Source organism: Stigmatopora argus, chromosome 16 (assembly GCF_051989625.1).
Source record: "Stigmatopora argus isolate UIUO_Sarg chromosome 16, RoL_Sarg_1.0, whole genome shotgun sequence".
NCBI classification, from domain to species: domain Eukaryota; kingdom Metazoa; phylum Chordata; class Actinopteri; order Syngnathiformes; family Syngnathidae; genus Stigmatopora; species Stigmatopora argus.
The window spans coordinates 5274450-5289109 of NC_135402.1; the positions used below are offsets into that span (position 1 = coordinate 5274450).

The following is a 14660-nucleotide window of genomic DNA, read 5'->3' on the forward strand; positions in this document are numbered from 1 at the left end:
CATTTGAGTGTGATTTTTTTTTTCTTTGCTATTTCCCTTCTGAGTGATGCAACCGTAAACAATTTGCAGAAATAGCAGCAAAATCAGCACAGACACGAGAGGAGAAAACACATTTCCAAAATTGAAGAAGGGGAGAGTGACAATATTTGTAAACACATTTTTTTTAATATCCGTGTGTGAACGTTAATGTCTCTCATTTGAGGATATTAGTCAGATTTTTCCTAATAAGGAAGGGAGGAATTTATTTTTTTAAGGCGCAAGCGTCGGTCGTATTTGTTGAGGGCCAAATTGTAGTTATGGTTTCCTTTGGACGGCCATTATTTCTACCCTTTAGGGTTGCATTTATTATTCAATTAACAACTATTTTAATAGTCGAATCAATTGTTGTGCGAAAAATATTTTAAACCCTTATTTTGAACATTCTTTAGTGTATATACCTATTTATGCTGTATGAAGTAATAATGTATTTTTTAAACATTGATTTCTGACTAAAAAGGCCAGTACATTTTTTTGAAAATTTACTTATAATTTTTTAATTTTATTTACATATACTTGAATCATTAAAAAATTTAATACAATAGTAAATTAGATAGATTTTTTTTTTAAATCTGGAAATGCTTTATTCTTAGTCTTTCACCTAGGAGTGCCGAAATTTCATTTAAATTTTAATTTAACAAGAAAAAAGGTTGACGTACATAATTTGCAACATTAACAAAATAAGGACCAGATTTTAGCCCCTTGAGTTCGACACCTGCAATTTGAGACAACTTATTGTTAACAAGTGTGTATTTATAGTTCACCCTAGCCCCTCAGTGTCCTTGTCGGACCTTGTGCCTTGTTTGTTATTGTTGTTGGCGTCATGCGTATCACATCATCAATCGACATTCTTTGGGTGTGCACCTCGCGCTTGACCGAGCACTGCTGCAAGGGTCGGAATGGCTGCGGCTGGAGCCTTTTTCCAAGATAAATGTCGGCCGTAAATGAATCTGCGTAGATAAAAGTACTGGGCCGTGAGTTCAATTTCAAGCTCTTGTGACGCTGACCAATGAAGTAGAAAGTGTTCAAAAACCACTAAAGCAGCCCATTTCCACCATTTCCCAGCAGAAACTTTCCTCCAAGAGGGCTCTCATTTAGACGTTATAGTAGCCAGAGAGTCAGATAGACTGTATATTAAATTAACTACTACTATTTGCATTTTTTTTGCTTCCTCCAAACGTGCTGTTGCTATGTGTTCGGCATGCTGGCTATGTGGGAAGCTGATTAACATTCCAGATGAGCCACCCAGAGTCTGTGGGAGGACTGTGAGGTGATCCAGACCCCAACTAGAAACAAATTGCATGCGTAATAAACCAATGAATGAACGAATGTTCCGCCCGCTGGTGTTGTTTGTAAGCGCGGTAATGAAGAAATGCCATGACACGGAGGCGTTTGGGCCTCGGAAAAGCCCCCACCAACCCCCCCACGACCCATACGCCAACACAATAACAGAGTCGACACATCTTCAGGAGCTGCTGCGAGCGCGGAGAGTGTAAAAATTCCGGGCTGTCATATGAGGTTAGGTGTCAGATAAAGGACATGTGCTTATAAGGGGAGAACAAATGCATTCTCCAACGCCTTGAACCATCGTCATTTTCATTCAGTTAGTCAGCCAGCCATCCAGCCACTCTTAAGTGTCGGACTGACGAAGAGTCGTCATCCGGCATGCACGTCACTGTCCTTCACTGCTAACCCCCTCCTCACTTTGCCACCACCTCTTTGCTCCATCTGCCTCGTCAAGAGTCTCACAGAACTGGGATGAAACCCCTTCGTTATGCTACAATTACACCACCATAACATCCAAAAGGGAAAAGTCAAGTATTAGTACTCCAAAAGCAAGTATTGGATCGAGACATCACAAATTCAGACCACACCTATTTCCCATAGAATCACTTACCAAGAGGAAACCTCTCAAAATGCCATTTTGAGCATATCTTTCGATTTTCAATCCGTTTTGAAAGAGAAAGGCAAATCATTTGAAATGAATTACACATCCACTGCTGGCAGCGACACTGAAAGATGAGCACTCACAGCTATTCTTGCCAGTTCAAAAGAACTGGATGCATGTACAAGAAATGTCTTCTTTAACCCCTCTTAGACCCGTAGGTTTAATTAAATTGAGCACACATATATAGAAATATATACACTGTTTCCACGATTTAGATTTTATCTGAAAAGTACACTGAAAGCCCTCCAAGAAGACAGAACTGGAATTTCCCGTATATAACACAAATCTTCCATGCTTAATGATACCCTAGAGACAGATCAAGAAAAAAAAATCCTCTCTATCTTTCTGCCTGTCTTATTGCGCGGGGCGACTCCGACACATACAAGCACGCACACGTCTTCCCGCCAGCCCATCCCATTTCGTTAAGAGCTCATCAGTTTACTGTGACTGCAGCATCACGCAGCCTTCAAAAAAGGCGTTGCAGAGAGATGCTAACATGCCTCTTTTTTTTGTAAACTGGCTATCGTTTCTTTGCAAGGATGTTCTTGCTATTTTATATGAAGGAGTTAATATTGCATGCAACACAGCCTATATAAAAAGTCATGGTTCCCTGTGATTTTCACAGAACACTGAACACCCACATGCCTGCTATGAAACCGTTAGCTCACAGTTAATTGGAGAAAAATTGTATTAGTTTTGAATGCAAACAAACAATTGTTTGTAAACACTTCAAAATTATCCCCATGATGGAATTGTATAGTGATTGTTCGTGCTGTACAATAAGACGATATATATATATATATATATATATATATATATATATATATATATATATATATATATATATATATATATATATATATATATATATATATATATATATATATATATATATATATATATATATATATATATATATATATATATATATATATATATATATATATATATATATATATGTATATATGTATATATATATATATCTATCGCCAAAATGATAAAAAGCTTTTTATTGATATTTCACAGTTCTATTATAATTATCGCTATAAATAGATCAGTTCCTACAATTCACATTTCGGCCAATCGGTGCTGTTTTGCCACATATGCTTAGCATTTTGGTTCCCCCGCCAACTGGATTTGACTAATGCATGCAAAATAATTGAAAATAGCAACACATTCCACACAGAACACAGGCAACGCAATTATTAATATTATGATAATTCCAATATCAATATTATGCCATCTTAACATATAAGTCTTAAAAGTCAAAACAACTGGTCACAAGTAATTGTAGATAATTACATCTTAGCAAACATGTATGTGTGTATATATATATATATATATATATATATATATACACACACATATACACATATATACATATATACATATACACATACACATATATACATACACACGTATACACGTATACACGTATACACGTATACACGTATACACGTACACACGTACACACGTACACACGTACACACGTACACACGTACACACGTATACATGTATACACATTTACACGTATACACATATACATATATATATATATATATATATATATATACACATTTTTGTTCCTTCTGTTTACAATGTACTGAGAAAAATGGCTTTATCGTGATAGATTTTTTTCCATTATCGCACAGTACGAGTGTCCGTGTTCATGGATGTTGCTCAACTTCTTAAAGTCAGTCTTCTTTTAGAAAGCACTCCATTTGGACTCATCAAGACACGATTAATCAACAACTTACTATCGTTAATCGATTCTTGTGCCTGCCGCTGCTTTATACTGATGATACCCATTAGGTTAGGCCGTTAGGGCCAAGGCAGATGATGAGCTTCATTATTCAGGAATTCCTTGTCAATGCCTCCCGGAATAATGGTCGCTCTAGCTTGTAGTTCCCAGGCAGAGTGAAACCGGTAGGCTGGTGTTTGCAAGGGGCGCACCGCCGTGCGTACACGCGTGCGCTCAATCATTCATTCGTTTGTTTGCTGGCGCATAATTATGGCGATGTGCAGCGCTCAGGGAAATTGCAGCTTACGCAGAGAAGGTCGTGCCGAGCGGTTGACTGCTCATTTGCCGTGCCGAGCAAAACAAACAAGGCTTAAAAAAATGGGGGAGAGAGAGAGAAATGAGGGAGTGGAAACTTAAAACTGGGCTGATTTTGTTTATTTCATAAGGGCTTCAAAGGCGATACTGCGGCCTTCGGAGGACACGTTGGAACAGTGTTTCGTAACGTACATTCTCAGATGAGTCACACTTGGCTCCTCGCCATAAATCCTGGCTATCATCGCTAAACCTTTACTATCAATCCCACATTATCTGTCTTCATTGTTTTGAACTTGGATGGATTGTTTGGAATATTTAGGGAAAATAAACATCCATTTGAATTAAGCCGTCCAATTGCCGATGGAATCCATTACTCTTCATTATAATGACAATAATAATAGATTTCTACATATTGATATCAGGTGCCTTTTTTTTTAACTGATGGAGTTTATGGAGGGACTTTTTTTTTAGGAAACCACAAAGAAGAGAGTTACAGTCGTCCGATGCAGGAAGTGACGAGACTGTGGACAAGAATAGCCGTTGTGTGAGAGGTGGGGGAGGGACGGAGACGGTTGATGTCGCGGTGGTGAAAGTATGATGACTGGGTAACGTTATTTATGTGATAGAGAAATGACAGTGAGCTGCTGAGGATGACACACAGACTTAAGATGGAGGGAAGAGGAGAGTGAGGAATTGCCGATTGTTAGGGAGGAGAAGCTGTCAACTTTGGCGAGGTGGTTTTAGTTGAGGAAAATGTCACTTTTCCTGCTTAACTGCATTTTCTGGGAATTAGAAGTGACAGGATTTGGCTGTAGGGTTATCTTCAAAGTACTCAAAAGCTACGTTCACACTGCAGGTCAATTCTAATGTTTTTTTGCCTATTTGCGAGAAGTATCTGATTTTATTTCATGCAATATGAAGAATCCAATTGAGATTTATCCGTATGCGGAGAATATGATGTGTATCCGACACATCTGGAGTACGGACATAATCCTCATGAATACGATTCTTACATCATCAACAATGACATATGCCACCGCTGTTTGAGAAAATAAACAACAGATGCGGCCAGATGAATGGTACCGAGAATGGCACGCAATAAACATTTCCTTCTTGAGAATGCATGTAAGGCTATCAGGTTTGACAAATGTTGTTAGTGTGATACGATGCCAAGATGCATCATGGGAAACCTTTGCATATAGTCATGGCAGGAAAGCGTTAGTTCGCCTGCTGTTTTGCATTTTCCTTTGACTGGCATTCTGTGTTTTACAGTGTGTTTCTTGAACAAAGATGTAACTGCCGTGTAGCCGCTGCCATTTCTGGTTTATATCCAGCAACACTGGCGGCAAGAACAGCGGGCTGTCTGCCATACTCATCTCCGCCGATGGGCTCAGGTTGGGCGGGTGGCGGCAAAGTGGGCTCCCTTGGGAGAAGGTTTAGCCTTTTTTTGGTGCTCCAGACGCAATATGTCAGATTCTAATGTGCTCTAAATTGAATACATAACAGCTGTTTTTTTGCATGCTTAGAAATTTTCAAGGTCAAATTCAATCTTTTCTACGATGCTGTCCAACCTTAGTGGAACAATTGATCGCTGTTTATTTTAAAACCCAAAAATGCAAACTGCAGCAGCAATAATTCTTGGTGAAATAATCAGGACATTACATTAGGCAGCATTGAGAAAAAGGCTGACGAGTATAACTCCTTCTAATTTGATTTTATGTAGCACATCAAAGTAAAATTGAATACGTGAATGACTGCATAGATTCGTTCTGTTCTCGTTTCCGATAAATTTGTCCAGCATAACGATAAAAAGTGACAGATTAGTAGGTCGGTCATGGTGTATTTCTCATTTTTACATTAGTTGAAATTGCATTTGGCTCACTTCACCGGCTATGCAGATGATAGCTCGTTTCAATACTAAATCTAAACACAGGTTATAAAAATGACCAATTAGCCTTGCAACGTTCATGTTTTTTTAATTTTATAACACTTCTGAGTGCCACACATACCTATAAAATATCATTTCACAGTTTTATTTCCAATATTTACTCCCATTTTGCTTTGACATTCTCTCACCTCTCACTGCAGTAATCCATCACAATAATGTAATTGCTTGCATATGCGTTTTCCTTCTCCTTTACTCTGGAACTATTCAGACCATTGGTTGTAACTACAAACGAGGCAGTGGAGCATTCCGGTGTCAAATTCTTTCATAGTTTAGTAAAGGAGGATTGATTACCGTGGCCAATACGATGACTAATATACATATACAAAAGAAATTGTGTCAAATACAACATATATTATAGATAAATTCGCCTGTGTTTGATGAAGATGATGCAGATTTTTGGCTGTTATTGAAGAGATTTAGTCAATCAATTGATCCGCAAGTAGGGGAAAAGTGCGCCAGCTGAGCCAGGTACCTAAATGACTTCTAACTGCATTACTGCGACTGCATTTGCCCTCCACGGAAGTATTGTCTGTCTTATACACACGCACTAACACACACGCTAGCTTATGTAAACACACTGCTGAAGGTGCTGATTGTCTGTCTTACAATGACTCAGCGTGCTGTCAGTGCACAACAAACATAAAATGTCTGCAAGTAAAGTTGCCAAAGCACACACCCGTCGTAGTTTGGACTTCCGTAGCAGGATTATGCAAAATGCACCGCGCATTTGAGTTTGTTTGCTCAACCGTGCTGCATCAACACTTCAGAGGCTTGAGATTTGATAAAAACCGACAATAGACAGGGAGTCAAATAGATTAATACGACGAAAGGCATTACTTAACTCAACATAACACAGTTTGCCATGATATAAGATTCATCACATTTCCTCTCAGTGTCTGTATTTTTTTCGATTATAAATTGCAAAGCCAAAATATGCAGAATGACGAAAAAAAGTAAACACGAATCATATGAGGAGAGGGTAATTTATATAATCATAGACCAAGAAAAAACATACATTATGGTACTTACAATAAAATAGAGACATTCTACAGGCGGACCAAATGACTATTAATGTAACATATTAACAGTTATTTAGATTATTACAGTATAACTATGCTAAGACTCTCAATTTAACTCCAAATTTTATATAAAGTTGCAAGGCTAGCCAAACTATGGATTAAAAAACTTCAAGTTATAGTCCAAAAATAGGGTTCATTGCATTATGTAGACTGTAAATAGCAGTATTTTCGACAAAGTTGGCCGTAACGGTAAGTGGAATTGCTAAAATAAATTTAAGCCGATCTATTGTGCATTTTTTTGGGTCATACTTACTCATGAATGATACTTGGTATAATATAATTGGCATATTTTTCATCATAATGATTCATCATAAGGAAGTGTATAATTTTTATCTTGATTGATGTGCTCCTACAAGTTGTTATCTTCAATTACAGCTTGTAAAATCAAGCATATTGCAAACCTGACTCTATTTAAAGATGCAATTAATGCTGCGGTTGCACCAAAGCTGTGCAAGGGACCACAATGTATGGATCACAGATGCCAGCCTGTGACATTTAGAAGAAGAAGTCTGCCTTCATTAGTATGTCAGCTCAAATGCCATTTAGTGGCAGGACACACAGTGTGTGTTTCCTGCTGTGAGACGTGATTGGATGCGACGTCTCTCTGTGTGTTGTGTGTGAGAGTCTGCGATACGTCACGTTAGCGTGCGAATCTACCGAACCACGTCGCCTAAGGGTGGCATGAGCCGGCTCTCTTGCGCTACTGATATTTTGTCCCCTTTCACATAACGCACAACTTCATTTTAGCATCACACTAAATAGCACACTTACTTTTAGTCAGTTTAAAAAATAATAATAATAAATTCTAGCTGTTTATGTAGCTGTGTTATAAGAACCACAATGTGTTGAATAGTATGTTTTTTCTGAGGTTTAGATTAAAGTAAAGTGATTGATTTGTTTGTTTGAAAAAGTATTTTTAATTTATCCCGGGAGTGTTAATACATATTTTCTTTTTTGTAAAATATAATTGCCAGTCGTGTTGGGTTGTTATTCTGCGCAATAAATGTATGTTACATTTTAGTTCATATATTTAAGAAAACAAATCTAAATACTTTGTATTTGGACAATTTAATCTTCTAAGAGCTAATTTGTATATGTATTCCAATTTCCATTAGACTCTATTATCACATGATATACAAGTTCAGCCATATTGTCAAGCCTTATTTGGTACTCATGTTTATTACTTTGCCTACCTAAATTGCCTTGAGTTGCCTTTTCTGCAACAGCAGCATGCGATCCAACAACAACAAAGCTTTAGAATAGATGAAGTCGATTAAAAGGAAACATAAATCAATATAAACAACTTTTGAGTTCTCTTGAGGGACCACGCTACATCAAGTTGTCGTTTCTGAAATCGGCAGCATGTAACTTCTTTCAAGACCGAGGCAGTACATTAGAAAAAGTAGACTTAACATCAATATGACTCAACATAAATAACAAGGCGAACTCAATAACACGGCTGATTTCAGACAAGGAGTTACTTCCAGATGTGGTTAATCAACGCTGACTTCCACACAATTGGCAAAATTCTTAATCTCCATATACTAATCTCACGCCACAAAGTTTGCAGGTTGAGACGTCGTGCGTCACGGCAAACGTAAGGTTTGATTTAACGGGAAGGGTATAGCGAGGACGCAGTCGTGGAGGCAATGTGTGTTGATGCGATGGCGTGCTCATTTCTGATTACCACATTGTGGTCGCAAACTCTTTTTGTCATATTTACGTGGTGAATGACTCATTTCGCAAGCTCACAATGCGCATTCGTTTCACATCACAATCAGTTGGCGGATTTGCCCAACGTTTTTGTTTTGATTTGCCCCTGTAAGTATTTATCTTAAGCCTCCTCTGTTTCTGGCAGAAATAAATGCAGATCATTTTTACATGCCAGACACGACTCGTAAGACGGCTTCCAGTGAGCGAGGAGCTAAATTTAACTTGTAACCTATTCCACTTGTTTCTGAAAAGCTACACTTTTATACGTAAAGTGCAAAAAGGTCACTATTTCACAACCGCATGCATAGAAGCAAATGCGCTCGCTGTCCGAAGCTGCTGAGCACTCATCCATGCAGCAGTGACTTTAACGCTCAGTGCTTTTCACGCTTTGCTCTTCTATTTTTCATTAGCTTTGAGTCTCCTTCCTTAGACAAAGAAACAGTTTTGCTGACGTCATCTTGATACGATTTTTTCTATCTGTAATGTCAAAGTTATACTTTTGCTCAGTTTGCTTTTATGTGTGTCATTTTTACAAATGACTGACCCCTACAGTTTTGAACATGCCTTCTCTCTTGCTGGCTTGGGGGATGTAAATCTTTCTGTAGCCCCTCAACAATCAAACCCAATCAACATCTCTTGCATCGTTCACCTACAGTCATTTTATTTTTAGCATCAGCCGTGAATGTATTTTTAATTTCGTCTTTGCCCCTCCTTCTAAAGCATGCAATAGGATTTCTTCAAAATCATCCTATTGTTTTTTCTGAGCTTTTCCATTAACCTACCATGCATTTTCTTAGTGTAGGAAACAATCCAGAATAACTAGAAAAAGGAGAAGAACATGCTTAAAATGGAGCCCGGATTTGAAATCGTAACCTCTGAAGTATGAGAGAGATGTGCAAACCAATCGCCCGCTGCCAGATTGTGAAGAAGCAAAATTTATGTCGTTACATGTTGGCAGAGTCTTGCGGCAAGATTGATGACTCACCACCCTAAAAGACAGGGATTCGGGCTTGAAAGATATATTCATAACTTTTCACTTCAGGTGAATTTTGTTCCTTTCAGATGAGATTTTTGTCAGATTGCTTTCAAATTCAAAAGACTATACATAGACCAAATAATGACTTAATCAAACAACACAAACAGTGGACAGTCTTTCAAATGCTGCACACTGTCATTCAGTCTGCCCATTCTTTTATTTATTTATTTCTTAACAACAGTGACAGTGGGATATCCCCGCTCCCCCCCACCCAATCTGCTGCATAGTGTACACGCAACAGTAAGCAGACGGATGGCAGCTACGGTCTTGGGAGGTCGACTGAAGTGATAAGCATGGCGATTAGGCTAATCTGGTTTATTTTTGCTTGACGGGGTGGTTGGCCTATGTAGGCATTCGCGGGGCTACGCAGCCATCCTTGGGCACATGGTTACATTCTTTCTGCTATTTGCACTGTAAACAGATTGCAGCATTTAGTTGTTTTATTATAAGATTAAGACGAGTAGCACTGTTTTCAGCAGCCTACTGACTATTAGCGTTTTCACTTCCCAAGAGTTAATGTTGCGCTTGATTTGCGCAAGCAGCCTCTATTTATCTAACCAACATGGTCCCCGCGATAATCATCGTTTATTCTTTCTCGTTAGCTGTTTACTCCCGTCAAAACACCATTAAATTCCCTATTGTGAATGTAATGATTAAAATTTGCTAAACTGAAACTGTTTTAAAATTGATGACGCTAGATTACTTCAAACTACCACCACAGCTCTAATAGTCTTGGGAAGATATTCAGGAAAATATGTAGGCCACGTTGTACGTTGAAACACGTCAGAAAAAGCACAGAGTTCTCCTGTATTTTATCCAAGAAGAGATTGAGGTCAGCGACAGCATGCTGAAGACGGTGGATTATACAACCGAGTTTCCGATAACAATTTTTATCATTTCCTGCTATGTCAATTTGTTTAGTAGAGCCAAACCTAGCTAAACACTGAGTGACTCACAGTGATTTACATCTTACTCAATAGTCTGTGGTCACCACAGATGATGACACAACGTAAATGAAGACCAAGGTAGAGAGGGAAAGTTAGAACAGCCAGACCGTGCATCTTTAAGATTATGTCGATAGTTGGATCAGGTAGCCTGGGGGTATTTGTGGGATTGCAACATTTCACCAGCCTCTTCCACTACTGTTTCATGACAGGTGTTTGGCTGCCTCAGCTGGAACTGAGAATTGCCAAAAGGAACTGTTGACGGGGCTGGAGAAACTGAGCGCTTGCCAGATGGCCTGCAACTTGCAGAGTTCATTATCCTATTTTGCAGAGCATACATTTTCATTTTGCTAAAAATGTTGTCACCCCTGTTTACAGTCTCCTCTTTGTTAGTATAGAAGCTGAAGGCAAATGTCAGGCTGGTAAAGTTATTTCCAGGTTCCGGTATTGAAGCATTTGTTACATTTTTGTTAGTGCAGCTCTAGGGGCAAGGGGGTTGATGAACTGCACTTTTAGAACGCATACATAGGATTAGAATCATACTGTGGGACCCCTAAGTACTCTCCGAAGATGCATCCTCTGCTGTGTAAACAATCGTGGGGAGGGTTCATCTTCCTGATGTTAACATGAGCACAGCGGGTCATCCTTTGCAATCCAGTCAAATCCCTCCCGCTCTCACATGGGCATTAATCCACCACGACTGCCTTCTTAGCACAAACATAACTTGGGCTCAAACAGTTCCCTTCTTCTCTTGCTTCAGTGACAGACATATTTGCAGCAACAGCTGTTTTTTTCCGTCTTTCTGCATTTATTTAAGTTTGTTTGGCGAGACATTTTTAGGTCACCGGCAGCAAAATTCTGTGAGCAAATGGTAAATTTAAGCACAAATCTTACGTTGCGATGAGGTTTTTTTTTGCCTCATTGACTGCTCTAGACGTCCAGCCCATTTTTACTGGGAGGGTGGGCAGAATGATCTCTGCCAGACCTCCCAGTCAAAATTGGGGGTTGGATGGCTATCACGATCAATTCAGTGCAAAGTAATCAATCAATAACAGCCATTCCAGTTGAAAGGGGGTTGATGTCGATCTCATTTAATGGTACCTATGATACGACCACCATCAAACATTGCAATGGTCATCATTTGGGATTGACCATTGTGTTTTTTTGTTGATTTTTCTCAATTGGCAAGTCATTTTAGCATTGGTGGGTAGAATAAAATGATTTAAGGGACCACAGAGTCTGTTGTTCACTGGTGAGAAAACATTTACTTGACGTTTTAGCCCCTTTGGTGCATACAGTCAAAATCTGCAGTCCCCAGCCTCCTGAAATGACCTCCACACTGGGTTTTCTTTGCATGTGTCGGCAGCCCACCAGCATCCTAATGCGATCTGCTTCTTACACGGCATGCTAATGTTCCAGTCTTGCCATTGTTACCAATGCAACTGTTCCCAAACTACATGCCGACTATATGAATGTGAAAGCGCCACACATTATGAAGGCAGAGCAGAAGTGTTGAGGTTATCACGCTCGCAGGACCAAAATAGATGGCAAGCGGGCAAGTCCAGGGACAACAATTCTGCTGACGGCCACAGAAAAGGATAAAACGTGAAGAATTTGTTCCAACTCAATACAGCTGTTCCCAAGCAAGAACCCACTCATTTTGTTCCAGTTTTTAGCCATTTGTGAAATTTGAATTAATTTGAAATGTTATAAGAGGGGTGCTGGCAAAGATTTCAACACTTACGTAAACACTATAAAAACTCTAAGCATCGTTTCACTTAATTTTTAGCCCAAAAATCGACTTCAAATGGATTGGATGTCTACTAATGCTAAACTAATCCATCACCACCATTGATCAAATTCCAACGTTTTCCCTACAACAACATTTGATCGCTGGTAATTCACACTAAACATTTGTCCAAGCTTAGAAAGAAAACACGGATATGTTTTGCGCTTCTGTAGTTTTCACCCATAATGAATCCATCCATCACACATCTGCCTTCTAATGAAGTCTCTTTTTTCCTCTTTGTGCTGCGGGGCTTGATTGCTTCAACAACGCGGCTCAATATGCAGTTTGAACTCGGTGTCCTGTCTCCTTCCTTCTATCCCAGGCTTATTTGCATACTAAGTAGTTTCCTTAAGCAAACGGGAAGTTGCTTTGAACTTTTAAACCCTATTCATTGTAAATAACTGCGTGTAGGCAATACAACATGCTTATGGTTGGCATTTTTTGTACGTTATCAACCATGAAGCCTATTCCATACTAGCATATTCCAGATAAAATGCACTTAATACTAACGAGTAATGTATATTTTTGAAAAGAAAATTAACATTTGTGGTATTTGTTATGTTTATGCTCCAGAAAGCCTTTTTGTCATCTTTCAAGTCCAACGTAATAGCCAGTGATGGATTTAATCCCTTTTTGAATTTGTCCTTTACTAATCCCTAATAACCTGAAAAAGAGGTCTCTCTTATAACTGAAGATCCATAAACGAATGGCTAATTGTGTCTGATGAAAACCCCTTACAAAACAATTTCGTTTTGTTTTTCACAGAAATTTGGTGAAAAAAAATATTTGTAAAGCATATTTGCCCTTTAAACTAGTTCCTATATTTTACATAGTTTCCCCAATCTAATTTTGCAGATTTTAAACAAATGTCAATATCAGATATTGATAACCAAAGTAAGCTTCAAATGCTGTTTTTAAATAGTCATTTTGAACCAAACTGCTCAATAACTTAAAACCTACACTGCAACAATTCTGAAATGAATCGTCTTTTAAGACAATTTTTGTTACTTTATTAGCAGATTTTTTTCCTTGTCATTTTAAATAAATTTCTCCTCATTTCTTTTGGTATCTGACATTGAAGGTCAAAATATCCTAACATATTTTACCCCAATATGAAGAAATTCAACCAATTCCTACATGTGCAATGTGTGCAAATTCCCATTAAGAGTGTAGAGCAGGGGTGGCCAAACCGGTCCTCGAGGGCCGCTGTGGGTGCAGGTTTTTGTTCCAACCGATCCAGCCCAGGCACTTTGACCAATGAGATTTCTGCAGAAAACAAGAAGCACCTGACTGCAATCCACTGATTGCATTTGTAGGACACCAGATTGGTGAAAAGGTGTCCTCTTGATGGGTTGGAATGAAAACCCGCACCCACTGCGGCCCTTTGTGGAATAGTTTGGACAACCCTGGTGTAGAGGCACTGCAGCAGTTGTCGACTCGACCTATATGGTGACAATTCATTTCACTGGCGAAAAAGTCCCCCCGACGGGAATAGAGTGAGCTGGCTGTCCTGCAACGCCGTGTGACCCTTTGCTGCTATCACATCATATCTTGGCTCCTCGTCTCTTCTGTATTAGAGGATTATGTTGACCTCTGCCCTTGCCCCTGGTCAAACCAGAACTTGACGCAACATAAGCCTGTATTTTGCTGATGCCAGCACGAGGTGTTGCTTCCTTTTGGCTCCCTGTCACTACCACCTAGTTGCTATGTTTAAAAGTAGATCGCTTATGTAGCTCAATTTATCGTAAACGACTTTTGTTGGAATGCTATCACTTTCAGTGCCATTGTGATGGTCACAACTTCAGAATGACAAATGGATTAACTCACTGCCTGCTAGCGATGGCAATAGACATCCAATGGTGTACGTCTATTTATGAAAAAAGCTACATTTGGGAGTTACAAAGGTTTAGAGCAGCATAGTAGATCGTCTTTACATGGATTCAAGTTTTCTGTCGTGTCGACAGAATTCTGTCAGCTGATACTGTTACTATTTTGTATGTTATTTTTTTTAAACTCATTTACAATGATAACTTCATTTTACTCTTTCACTACATAGTTCTGTTTTGTAAGATGTGCTGCAGCAGGTGTTTAGTGTAGACTGAATGACTGGA

General features: G+C 38.9%; 1 protein-coding gene across 1 annotated transcript in view; it reads left to right on the plus strand.

Annotated features, from left to right (window-relative positions):
* Positions 1 to 14660, plus strand: part of hcn1 (hyperpolarization activated cyclic nucleotide-gated potassium channel 1) — a 49888-nt gene that overhangs the window by 7943 nt on the left and 27285 nt on the right. The window lies entirely within an intron of this gene.